The sequence below is a fragment of the Antechinus flavipes genome, chromosome 1 (assembly GCF_016432865.1).
Source record: "Antechinus flavipes isolate AdamAnt ecotype Samford, QLD, Australia chromosome 1, AdamAnt_v2, whole genome shotgun sequence".
In the NCBI taxonomy this organism is placed as follows: Eukaryota; Metazoa; Chordata; class Mammalia; order Dasyuromorphia; family Dasyuridae; genus Antechinus; species Antechinus flavipes.
Genome location: NC_067398.1, coordinates 83,723,211 through 83,735,974, shown reverse-complemented (window position 1 = coordinate 83,735,974; position 12,764 = coordinate 83,723,211). Strand labels below are relative to the sequence as shown.

The 12,764-nt window shown below is 50.2% G+C and overlaps 1 protein-coding gene across 2 annotated transcripts in view; it reads left to right on the top strand.

The window, feature by feature from the left end:
* Positions 1-223: 223 nt before the first annotated feature.
* SLC38A3 (solute carrier family 38 member 3) overlaps positions 224-12,764 on the top strand; it is a 30,700-nt gene continuing 18,159 nt past the window's right edge. The window contains exon 1 of one of the 2 annotated variants that reach the window (XM_051986187.1): positions 224-368. The gene's annotated coding sequence lies outside the window, so the exon portion shown is untranslated. Of the gene's footprint in view, positions 369-3,108; positions 3,225-12,764 lie in introns of those variants that run through there. The other variant, XM_051986194.1, reaches the window with a different exon arrangement.

Sequence of the window (12,764 nt, the reverse complement as noted above, 5' to 3'; positions counted from 1 at the left end):
TCTCCCTGGCCCTGTCACATCAGGCTTTGAGTTCTTTCTGGGGAGGCCGCTGTTGCTTGGGACAGCTCCTGTTCCAGCAAGTTAACAAGGGCCTCTCGCTCTCTCCCTTGCCCAGTTCGGGCCCCTGCACCTCCCGCTCTGGACCCTGTCCCCCTCCTTGGGCCCACCCCCTGAGGCGGGGACAGGCGGGACCGGGGGCGGGGCCGGCCGCCCTTCATCTCAGCTGCCTGACAGCACCGTGTAGTCTGGGATCAGAGCGGACAGCGCCAGATCGCGGAGCGGACCCCGGAGCGAACCCCGGAGCCTCTGGATCCCAGCAGCTCATAGCTCTTCGCCTCGTCCGGCCCGTGTGATCCCGGGAGCTGCAGGTACAGAGCAGGGACGCCCCATTCCAATCCCCTCTGTCCCCTCCCCCTCAAGCACAGTGACTTCCAGACGGGGTGGGCACTTGGAGAAGCTTTCGGGGAAGGCTCAGGCCGAATCTAAAGATCCTGGGGTGGGGGTGGGAGATGGCAGACCTAGGGGAGTAGGGGTGACTTCTCGACCGCTCGCCCCACCCCCATTCCTCTAGATGCTTAGTGCCATTCCTTCAACTTTTGATGTGTCCTCGCCTCCCTCACTCCTTCCCCGGGGACTTCAAGGAGGGTCAGCCGCGGCTGCTCCTCCGCCTCAGTGACAGTTCTGAGCCCCCGATGGAGCTCCGGGTCTGGGGAGGCAGGATAGAGAGGGGCCGGACACGCCAGTGTGGGAATCTGCGTCTGCATGAGTGTGTCTGTGTCCCCGCGAGTCTGAGTGCGTGTGCCTGTGGGGATGAATGTGTGGCTGTGCGTCTGTGTGAGTGTGTCTGTAGGAGTGTGTGTATGTTTCCGTAGAAGTGTCTGAGTGTGAGCAGGGTGTTTCAGTGTCTGTGGATGAGCACGCCCCCCTGTCCAGACAACAGCGCCTTGTCCAGGGGGCTCGGGCCGGACGTGCGGGGAGACGCGTCCCCACGCCTGGGCAGGGAAAGCAGGAGCGACTGCCCGACGGGATTGGCCTGGAGCCGGGTTTTGGGGGTGCTCCATCGGGCTGGGGCCTGCGCCCAGAGGCCTGCCCGGCCGGTAAGGGCGAGAGGCGGAGGGATATATTTATACAGAGTCTGACCCGCGGGGCTTTTTGGGCACACCGTGTGCTTCACGCTAGGCTATTTGCAGAGGGTCTGGTGGCCTGGGCTTTGCGCGCACGCGGTCCTGCATGCGCGCGGCGCGCATTCCTCAAACACCCAGTATCTCACTTTATCAATGTAACTGACTGTCAGGGAGCATGTGGGGGAGGGGCGGGGGAAGGGGTCTGTAGGCGGAGCGGAAGATTTGCATGAGTCCGACCCACCTCCCCTTGTATTGGTCGCGAGAACTGCGTGCGTTTGTTTACACCTGGGATCCAGGGGAGCAGGACCTCCTCCAATTCGAGCCCTCCCACCCCCTCTATCCCACCAGCTCTTGGCTTGATTCTAGCTCTGGGGCCCGGGAAGGAGGCTCACATGAAGGGCAGGGGGCGTGCCACAGGAACATGCACCAGGGATCAGATTCGGGGCTGGGGGGAGAAGTTTGTACTTGTTGCTGTCTGGGGTTTTTTAAGTAAAGGGTTGGAACAGGATCCAAACAGGGCAAGGGTTAAGTGTCCCCAAACCGATTGGTCCTAAAGGTCAATCTGCTTCTGCAAGAAGTTCTGCTGCTGCTGACCTCCCATCCAGCCCCAGCTCCTGAGACCCCAGTACTATTATCCCAGGTCTGGGGGAAAAAAAAAAAAAACTTAACGTTTTTCCTAGATCCAACTCCTTGTCCCACTTCCCCAAGTTTCCCAAACACTGCAGGAATCAACCCCAGGATCTGCAGGATTTCAGGCATTCAGAATCCAAAGCTCTGGATTTTCCCCAAAGATCCATTACTTGCCTCTCTCCCTTAAGAACTTCCAGCCCTGTTACAGTCACAGAGAAGAGGAGCTGCCCTGAAAGCCTAATAGAGTCCCAAATCTGGCCTTCATGGAGAAAAGTCTTCCTTCACCTCCACCCTGCACCCCTGAATCCCCCTTCCTCCCCAAATATCACATAGCACTTTGACTTGCTTTCTACTGTACTCAGTATGTAATGGTGGCCATGTTTGGGTGGTATCTTATTCCTTTATTAGATGGTGAAATTCTTTGATAATAGGTCTTACCCAAATTTTCTATCTCTAGCAGGCAGCTTAGTATTCTGTATACAGTAGGCGGTTAAGAACCATTCAGCGAATGAATCAGTGTTGTCTCTTCCTGGCAGCTTTGGAATGATCTCTTTCCCCAGAGATCCTCATTGCTTTCTTGCATTCAGTTAGGATGGGAATAGCTTTGAAAACTCAGTTAAGAAAATCAATATTTTGCACATAGCAGATACTTAGTAAATGTTCATTGAATTTGATCATATGAATTAATCATTGATCCTGGAGCCCCTCCGCCCTGTTTCCATTTGCTCGGACCTGTGTTTGCCTAAGGAGTAGGGGAAACAGAGGAAGAGATCCAGGCCTCCTCCCAGTCTGGGAGACACAGAGGCCCAGACTCAGATCTGGGGGAGTTCCCAAGCTGGGGAAGAAAGAGGAGGCAGTTCCAGGCCCTAACTCCTCCTATGAGAAGTCCTTAATTTGACTAAGGAGGTCAGCATCACATACTGAATGGTCGGGGGGGGGGGGGGGGGGGGGGAAATAAAAAGAAAAACCTGTCTGATTGAAGAAAAATGTGTTCTGCTGTTTTAGCCGAGGAAGAGGATTCAGTAGGAAGGTGAGCGGGGCTGGGGGCGGGGGGAACAGTAAGGGAAGGCTTCCTAGAGGAGGTGACTTTGGAGCCAGGGATTGAAGACTGAACAGTCTCCCAGCTTCCATACCAAGAATCCAGGTCAGGGACAGTGGGAATGAAGAGAAGCACGGGAGACAGAAGGCAGAGGTGACATCCTAAGGGAAGCTTGGATAAAACTGGAAATTACGTCAGTGTCAGCAGGTGTGAATCATTTGGGGAGCTCAAGGCTTCTCAGCTATTTTAAATGATACACACTTTGGGGGGTAGAAGAGACAAGCTCCCAGGGTAGAGGAGGAAAGGAGGCCAATCAGAGGGGACAGGAGCCCCCCAAATAGCTCATACCCAAAGGGAAGCTAGCTGAGAGAGAAACAGCACTGGGCCTGGTGTCAGAGGGGCATTGATTGGGAAGTGAAATCACCTTCAAGGTAAGCTCGTTGAGACCCACAGGGGAAGTGACTGCTTAGGGTCACACGGTGTCCTTGGCAGACCCAAGGCGTTTGAACTCCAAATTCAGGACTTTTCCCATTGAACAGCGCTACTTCTCATTCCTCGGAGGTCTGGGTTCAGATCCTGCATCTACTTACCAGCTGCAATCCCTTCACTTCTGATGGGCTCAGTTTCCTCCACTGTAGAATGAACATTGGACTAGATGACCTTTAAGCGCCAGCTGTAGATCCATGATTCTCTAATATACCAGATTGCTTTTCAGTCTTGAATTAGTCTCCCTCTTTGTGCTGGGAAGAAATCTGGGGGCCTGGGTACTTTGGATCTCCAACTCTTCATACACTTATTTCCCTTGTCCTACTGTGAGTAATCAGTCACTCAACGACATTGGAAAATTCATGAAAGTCATCGCAAAGGGGAATGTCCGGAGGGAGGCCGGGCGATGGGTCTGCCTTCCAGGATCTGGCATCTGTATTTGTGTATAAGGAAGAAGGAAAAGGCTGAGGTGGGACCACATGGGTACCCTCCATGGAGATGCTTTGAAAGCCAGACGCCAGAGTCCATCAGGGTGCAGAAAAGCAAACCCAGCCCCGGGACGCAGGAGTTTGGCTTAGCTGATGGCTCACTGTGTGATCTTGGACAAGTCTCTTCCCTCTGAAATAAAAAAAGATTGGAGTATAGGGTCCTTTAACACTCTTCTAGTTCTGACATTCTCTGGTTTATATTTTAAGGTCTCTTCTGCTTCTGACATTTCTCTGTTCTAGAATATGGGAGAGGAGATGAGGGCAGAGCTAAGGAACACCAAACTCACACAAGTCGGGAGGCATCTTTGACATTAATTAGCATAGCCCATCCTGGAGGAGGAATTTCCTCCGAAGTGTCCTTGACAAATGACCATCCAGCTGCCAGCACCAGCTTAGGTATGGACCAGGACTGGCTCTTTTTTCTCTCTAGCCTGAGTCCCCCCCAAAAAAAACTCCAGGAATCCCTGGGAACTCTGGTCTCACATTTCTGTCCTGCTGTTTGCACATTAATGTCAGATGTTACTGTGATGACAATCTCTACCAAATCCTCTCCTCCTAATCTGCGCAGCATCGTTCATTTGTTATAGTCGCCAAAACAGGCAGAACAGGGGCTATTATCCCATTTTAAAGGAAGAGACACTAAGGGCCAGCAAGGGGGCTGGCGTCAGTGGAAGCTGTGTCCATGGGGTTCAGAACTGGAAAAGGCCCGAGAGGTCACCCAGATCTGCCCCTACATTTTCTGAACGCGGGGACTGACGCCCGGAAAGGCTAATCCACTTCCCCAAGGTCAAGGTCATGTGGATAGGAAGTAGCAGAGGCGAGCTTCCAACCATGGTCTTCATTTAGAAAATGAGGGCTTGAACTGAATGACCTTTGCAGCCTAAATCCATGGTCCCATAAGCTTCTGACTCAACCCCTGGGTGCTGTTTCCCTTCTGACCACACTGCGTCTTGGAGCCCATCCTAGCTCAGGCTGTAATTAGGTGGTTAATTAATGTTGGGTGGTGGGAATGCGCTTAGACTCTAAGAGGAACCCATGTGGGTCTATCCAGTGTTTGTTTTTTTCTCTTTGAGCCTGGCTCACTTGCTCGCAATCTGGCTCACTCTCATCCTGGAAGGCCTCCCTCTTCTCCCCCCAACCCGAGGCCTGCCCCCTCCCCTCACGGGCCCCCTTGACCTCCTGTCTTTGTTCCCCGCCCCATCCGGGCCTATGAAGGGGACAAACCCTCCGGGGCACCCCTAGCCCAAATCCTGGCTTTCTTCTCCGCCAGGCGTCCGGCTGTCCAAATATTTGGCCCACCTCCGGGGGATCCCAGGGTCAAGGGGGCGATTGCCTGAGAACCAGGCTCTCCCGAGGTCTGGGCGCCTGGGTCCCTGGCCAGGCATCCCCTCCCTGCAGAAGTGGGGGGGAGCTGCAGGCATGTGATACCTCATTTCCCCATGGGGCCTAGGCAAAATAACTTCCCCTGTCCCTGTGGGGGTTCTCTGGAGTTCATGCTGGGAGCTCAGATTCTTTTATTTCTGAGGGGGAGGCCTTTGCTGGGCTGTGAGTTTGGACATTTTAATCCCCTCTCCTCCAAGTCTCTTGAAGGTTTCCCTTAGGTCTGGAGCTATTTCCCCCGCCAGAACTGTGAGATCCGGGCTTTTGTGGAGTGAGGCATTTTGGTCTGTCACTTTCCATCTGTACCACAAGCCACCATTTCTGAGGGGTCATCCCGTTCGTTATCCCATTTGATCCTCTGCACAGCCTGGAAAGCAGGACAGGGATTACCTCAGAGGTCCCGTAGGGAGGTAGTGAGAGAGCCCAGAGGGGAAGCCGGGTTTTTTTTTTTTTTACCTTCTGGGGGTCTTGTGAACCACCCAGCCCCTAAAGTGTGGGTGTCCAGCAGGGAAGAGGAAGGCTTTCTGGTCTACCTCTGGTAGCCCCTGATGAGAGGGGCGGCTGTCCTCTCACAATCCGAGTTTCCTCCAAACCTGTGCAGATTTATGGGAGAACATCTGCCCGGGGAGGGAGAGGCAGCAGGAAACCGGGAGAGCTTATCCTCCCAGCAGAGTCGGAGATTAGAGCCCCCGTTGCACCCAGGGGCCCGCCTCCCCACAGCTCTGTACCCACCCCCTCACCTAGCCGTGTTCTTCCCACAAGATCAAAGGATTTAGCGTAGAGGAGACCTTTGAGATCATCTAGTCTAATCCCCTCCTTTTATAGATGAAGTAATTGAGGCCCCGATGGGGGAAGGGGCTCACCCAGGGTCACACAGCTAGCGAGTGGCAGAGCTGGGATTCCTGCCAGCCTCAAATTCTACTGGCTCCAAGTCTCACGTGCTTACTACCACCCCACACGGGCTCAGTCCCAGGGAAGGAACATCACTATTGCTCCCCCCAAGAAGAACCTCCCTGCTCCCCACGGTGAGCAAGGCACAGGTCTGGACTAGAAGGGGGACGGTTAATTTTGTGGTTCAGACTGAAAGCCCGGACGCCCAGGGGCCCCCTTAGCTTGGCCCACCTCACTGGCTCCCTGACCCTTCCAGGTGGAGGGGAGAGACAGCGACGGGGTGGCCCAGACCTTGCTAACACCGAGGTCCTCAGAGTGGTGGGAGCTGTGATCATGTCACCCTGGGCTCGAGAAGCTTCCCTACAGCACCCCCAGATCAAGTCCAGGTTTCTGCCTGTCACTGGAGGCCCTCATTGAGCTAGTCTTGCCCACCTTCCCCTCCTTACCTCAGCCAAGCTGATCCCGTTAGGAAGGCCTTCCTTCCCTTCCGTTTCTCCAAAGTCTTACTCAGCCCCCTTCCCGCAGGAAGCCTCCCCTAACAACCAGCATAACAGAGAAGGAAGAAAGCAGGGTTTGCTTTTGGAAGACCCGAGTTCAGATGCTTACTACATGTATGATATTGAAGATGTCACTTCCCTCGTGTGAACTCGTTTTCTTCTCTGTAAAATGAGGGTCTTAGATTATCTGGCCTCTAAGGGCCCTTCCAGCTCAAAAGCATTGACCCCATGAACCCCACTCCATGGGAACGGTTCCTACTCTGACCTGACACAGCCCCCTGTCCCTGTGCTCCTCCTAGGACTCCTACCATGAATGGCCTCGTATTCCCAGCTCTCTTTTCATACCCATCCTCGCATCTCCTTGCATGCAGCCCTACCTAGAGTACGTAAGCAAACAATGTTTGTCCGCGATGATCCTGCCTCAGTTTCTCCCTCTGCAAAAGGAAGAAATTGGGTGTAATGACTTCTAAGGTTCCTTCCGGCCGTACATCTGTGATCTCGTGTGCTTTTATACTTGACTTCTTCCTCTTGTAACTATCTGGGGCCTTTGTCCTGTCCTTCCTTCCCTTTTTCATCACTGAATTACTATCGGTCCCCTAAGAGCCAGTTCAAATGGCATCTTCTCTGGGAAGCCTTCCTCAATCCCTTCCTTCCTTCCCTTTCTCATCTGCTGAATTACTTCCCATCCCCTTAGAGCTAGTTCAAATGGCACCTCCTTGATCCAAAAGTGAGCCACATCTTTGTATCCCTCTCTGACGCTGTCTAGTGAGAATCACAGGGTCACAAAACTGGGCTGGAAGGGCCCTTGCAGGCCATCCAGTCCAACTGCCTTATTTTCCACATAAGGAAACTGAGGCACGTGCACGCTTATAAATTATGGTTATGGGATATTTGCAGGGGAATAAGCCCTAACGATGACACCTCACATTATATAGCATGTGAAGGTTTGCACAGTGCCTTCCTCACCCCAACCCTATGAGGTGAATTGTAGGTATCATTATACCCATTTTATAGATGAGCAAGGGCAGTGTCACCATGGTGCATAGCGTGCTAGGTCAGGATAAGGACCTTCTTGACCTCAAATATGGCCTCAGATACTTATTAGCTGTGGGACTCTGGGCGAGTCAATTAACCTGCTTGCCTCAGTTTCCTTATCTGTAAAATAAGCTGGAGAAGCAAATGGCAAGCCACTCTTGTATCTTTGTCAAGAAAACAAATCCTGTCAATAAAAAGTTATATATAAAATAATAATAATAATAACAAAAAAGAAAATGTAAAAAAAAAAAGAAAGCAAACCAAAAAATGGGGCCATGAAGAGTAAGACATGATTGAACTTGACAACAAATAAATGAGGAGACAGGCCTGAAGGCGTGCTGTTCCATGGTCATGGTCACACAACTAGCAAGAATTAGAGGGAGAACTCGGCGCAGATCTTCTGACTCCAAAGCAGAGCTCTTTCTCCCTGTTGTCTTTCTCCCCTGTTTGGAGTAAGCTCCACGAGGGTCCTATCTGGGCTTTGTACTCCCCTACCACGGAGCCCCATTCTCTGCCCACAGCAAACGCTTAAAACATGTTAGTTGAAGGAAAGAGCAGAGTGTAAGTGGGAGACTTGGTTTCCAGGGTATGGAGAAGAGAGTGTGGGGCAGAATGCAGGAGGGTCCTGGGAGCAGCTCCCAATCCTGGCTTCAGCCTCCCCTCCTTCCTCAAGCATCTCCTTCTGTTCCCAGGACAACCGTACCACCAACATGTCTCATATGGAGATGTGTCCAATATATTGCATATGTATAATCTATGTCAGATTGCTTGCTACTTGGGGAGGGGCGAGGGGGAAGAGAGAGAAGGAGATTAAAAATGGAAATAAAAATCTTACAAAAGCAGATGTTGAAAAAAAATTTAAAAGGCTATAAACAAAAAGGCCTTTGGTAAATTAAGGGCTCTCCCTCCTGAGAAGCCGTTGTCACAGATGTGTCTCCATCTCTATGGAGGATTTGCTTCTTCCTGACAAGGCAGGGTCTCCTCAGATCTTCACCCCCCCCCCAAGCAAAGGACCTGCTGTCCTCGAGGAAAACCTGTCCCCAAAGGGGCTCAGACCTAAGGAGCATCCTCTAACTTAGGTGTCTGACCTGAGGGCTTGTCCTGGACAATGTGATTGACACTTGGACTGAAAAGAGTTTCCACATCCAAGAACGCATCTGAGGTGCTAAGAAATTATCTGAAAAGCCCAGGTGTGTGAGTGGACAGCAGCTTGAGACCTTGGCAAACATAGTCTATTCTCATATATCCATCTACCTTGTAGATTATCTATGAATGACCTAGGCTGGCTTCCTCCTGGCCCCAGCGTGGGCTGCTGTGAGTCAGTGGGAGCTCATAGACTTGGCTTTGTGTGTGTGTGTGTGTGTGTGTGTGTGTGTGTGTGTGTGTGTATGTGTAGCAATCAAAGATCTCAGAGACCTAAGGCATCATGTCACCTTTAAGATATTTCACCTTTCAAGGCAATTCCAATAGACTTAGGATGGAAAATGCCAATCACATCCAGAGAAAGAACTGTGGAGATTGAACGTGGATCAAAGCCTAGTGTTTTCAGCTTTGTGTTTTTCTTTCTTGTGGTTTTGTTTTCTTTTGGTCTGATTTTTCTTACACAGCATGACAAATGTGGAAATGTTTTAAAAGATTGCACATGTTTAACCTATATCAGATTGCTTACTGTCTTGGGGAGGGAGAAAAATTTAGAACATAAAGTTTAACAAAAATGAATATCAAAATCTATATGCGTATTTAAAAAATAATATACTTTCTTGTATAGCAAGATAACTATAAATATGTATACATATGTTGTATTTAACACATACTTTAATATATTTAACATGTAATGGACTACCTGCCATCTAGGGGAGAGAGTGGGGGAAGGGAAGGGAAAAGTGGGAACAGAAGGTTTTGCAAGGGTCAGTGCTGAAAAATTACCCATGCACATATCTTGTAAACAAAAAGCTATAGTAAAAAATAAAATAAAATACTATTGAGAATCTAGGTTCCAAAACAAAAGATATTTCACCTGCAGAATAGCTTTTGCCTTGATAGTCAGCACTTAATAATGACGGACTTTGAAGAAGTCTACTTACAGAAATGTAATATTATCTCCTTCAAATTGTTGGGTCTATCAATAATATAGTCATGTAGTTCCCCTATATCCACACGCTCATCCAGATTAACTTTTTTTTAAGGGAAAAGGCTGTATGGCATTATAATGGATGGTGTCTGCCATGTTTTTTCCTAAATTGGGGCAGACAGCTCAGGGACTATCATGCTTCCACAAGGCTTTGGGCTACATGAGATTTGGAAGAAATGGGCCTGCTTAAGCACCTGGGAAGGCATCTGCACCTGTCTATCTGACTGGCCCATTGGTCCACTTGTAACCAATGATATTTGGGAGATAGCCAATGGAGGTAGGGACCAGTTTGCTGCCTGACCTCTCCCATCCCACCGCCCTTGAATGTCAGTGGTTAAGGTCAGTTTGTTGCCAGGGCCACCATTTATTCACACCTGTGTGACCTTGTAATCTCCTAGGGATTCTGTTTTCCTGAGCAGACTGTGAATTCTTGGAGGGAAGAAGCTCTTTGCCTTTTTACCTTTCTTGTATCTCTAACTCAGTACATCCCCCGGCACATCGTTCATTTGTGTCTGATTCTTTGTGACCTCATAAGATCCACACCAGGCCCTTCTCACCAGAGGGCATTGCCAATATCTTCCAATATCATGTCTTTTAACATTTTCATATTTTCTGTGCAGTTTTCTTGGCAAAGATATTGGAGTGGCTTGCCATTTTCTTCTCTAATGGACCACTTTTGTCAGATGTATGGCTCAGAATAGACACTTAATAAATGCTAGTGATGGGCTCAGACAGAAATATTCCTAAGCTCCATTCTAGTGCTAAATGTATAAAATCCCTGCCATGGGAAACTGCTGAAAACAGGAATAAGGAAGCTCTGAATTCAGGAGAGACTTCGTCCATGAGATGGGCTTTGAGCCATTTTGAAAGATAGGTAAGATTTGAATGGGCAGAGAAACGGAAGGGAGACAGCAGCTGGGAGGGAGAGCGATCTCAGTTAAAGGTGAGGAGGCAGGAAGGAGCCCGGCATCTTTGGAATATGCTGGCAAGAAGGGGAGAGAAGGCTGACAAGTAAAATTTTAGGACTGGAGAATCTCGAAGCTAGAAGGCACTTCAGAGTCATCTGGTTTCGTTTTCTACTCCTTCCGGGGAGCCTTGCTATGGAATTATAGCAACAAACTGACCTTAACCATTGTGATCCAAGCACTATAGGATGGCAGGGGCCAGGTAGCAAACTTCCAGACATCATGGGTTAAAAGTGGTCCAACCAAGAACACACGGTTGGCCCGGGGCACCCCATTCCCGCTGCTGGAAGGAAGAAACAGCTACCTAGGCGGGGAATGGGGCTAGCCTAGGAAGGGTGGTGGCAGGTATTACCGGCATGGAGCTGGGTCTCTCTAGAAGAGGGTTCTTGCCCTTTTTATGGGTCAGAGACTCTTCTGGCGGTTTAGTGAAATATTTCTTGAATGCATAAAATAAAATGCACAGTATTACAAAGGAAACCAGCTATTCGGAAATATTTTTATTAAATTTAAAAACAAGTTCAAAGACACTGGGTTAAGAATCCCTGCTCTGGGAGAAGGCCCAGGGGCTCAGCTCTCTCTGCTGGCCTTTTCCTGATGGGACCAAATCAACAGGGAAGGTCCTGGGGCTCAGCGAAGGTTGGGGCTTGCTGGCTGAATGCTGTGCCTCTGTGTTCCCTGCCTTGGCCTTCGGCCACGTGGATGGCTGTGGCCCCTCCAGGAGATGCCCTGGAGACACAGAGGCTGCAGAGATAGAGACATAAAACCAAACACCAAGGTATGCTTACCCAGAACACTCGCTGGCCTGTGTGGCTGCTGGAGCCCCACGGCCCCTCCCACCGGGATGATGCAACCAGGGCCTGGGTGTGAGGATTTTCAGTGTGTTTGGCAATCTCTAATTAGCTAATCCGTGCCCTCCCCAGCCCACCTAGCCCCCCTCCGTCCCCCATCCTTTCTGAGGTGGGTCTGACGCATTCTCACCTGCTCCCACGCAGGCAAACTGGCAGAGAGGAGGAGGGGAAAGGGAAGGACTCTGTCCACAAGGGTCCATTTTTGCCTGTTTTTTTTTCCACTTTCCACTCCCTGCTTTACGCTATGCCTCCAGCTCGGGCCCTCCCCACCCCACCTGTCCTTGATCTGCCTTCTTTCTCTCTCTCTCAGCCCCCTCCCCTGTCTGTCATCCTGCCTATTTGCTTCTGCCTTTATCTCTTTCCTGGGCAAAGCAAACAGAGGGGTGTGTGTGTGTGTGTGTGTGTGTGTGTGTGTGTGTGTGTAAGTGGATCAGTTCCATTTCCCTGTCCATTGATTTTTCCCATCTGCCATGTTCCACTAGTAAAATTTTCCCATAGACCATGCTCACCAACTTGATTCATAGAATGCTGGGGTAGGAAAGGGAGTCTGAGGTCATCCGGAGTAAGCCCCTTTCTAATAAGGAAAGCTCAGGTTCCTTTTGCATTTTTTCTTCTTTCTAAACACTTTCCTAATAACAACCCCCTGTGAAGAGCATTGACTCTGGAGTCCAATGCCCTGGGTTCAAATCCAGCTCCTATTGATTTTCTGTATTGCCCTTAGCCAGCTAGTCCCATTTTACAGATGAAGGAGCTGGCCTCCGAAGTCCCTTCTACTTTAGATCAGTGATAGCCACATCACCCAGCTTTTGCAGCTTTTGAAAGTTGCTTCCAACGTCAGAGTTAGAAGGGAGGCTATCTAGTGTAGCCCCCTTATTTTTACAAAGGGGGAAACTGAGTCCAGAGAGATTAAGTCATTTGCCAAAGATGTCCCAGGTAGTAAGAAGCAGGGGATAAACTTCGAACGCAGGTTGTCTGGCCTCAGGGCCACTGTTCTTTCCCACATACCACCTTGGGAGGGCCCTCAGAGGACATCCGGTCCAGCTCTACCTAAACAGAACCCTCGTCCCAGACAAGCAGTCATTCAGCTTTGCCTTAGGAAAAGAATGCTCTATTGCCTGGATAGAGTGCCAGGCCTGGAGTCAGGAGCACTCATCTCTGATTTAAAATCCAGCCTCAGATACTTCCTAGCTGTGTGAGCCTGGGCAAGGCACTGTTTTCCCATTTGTAAAATGAGTTGAAGAAGGAAAGGG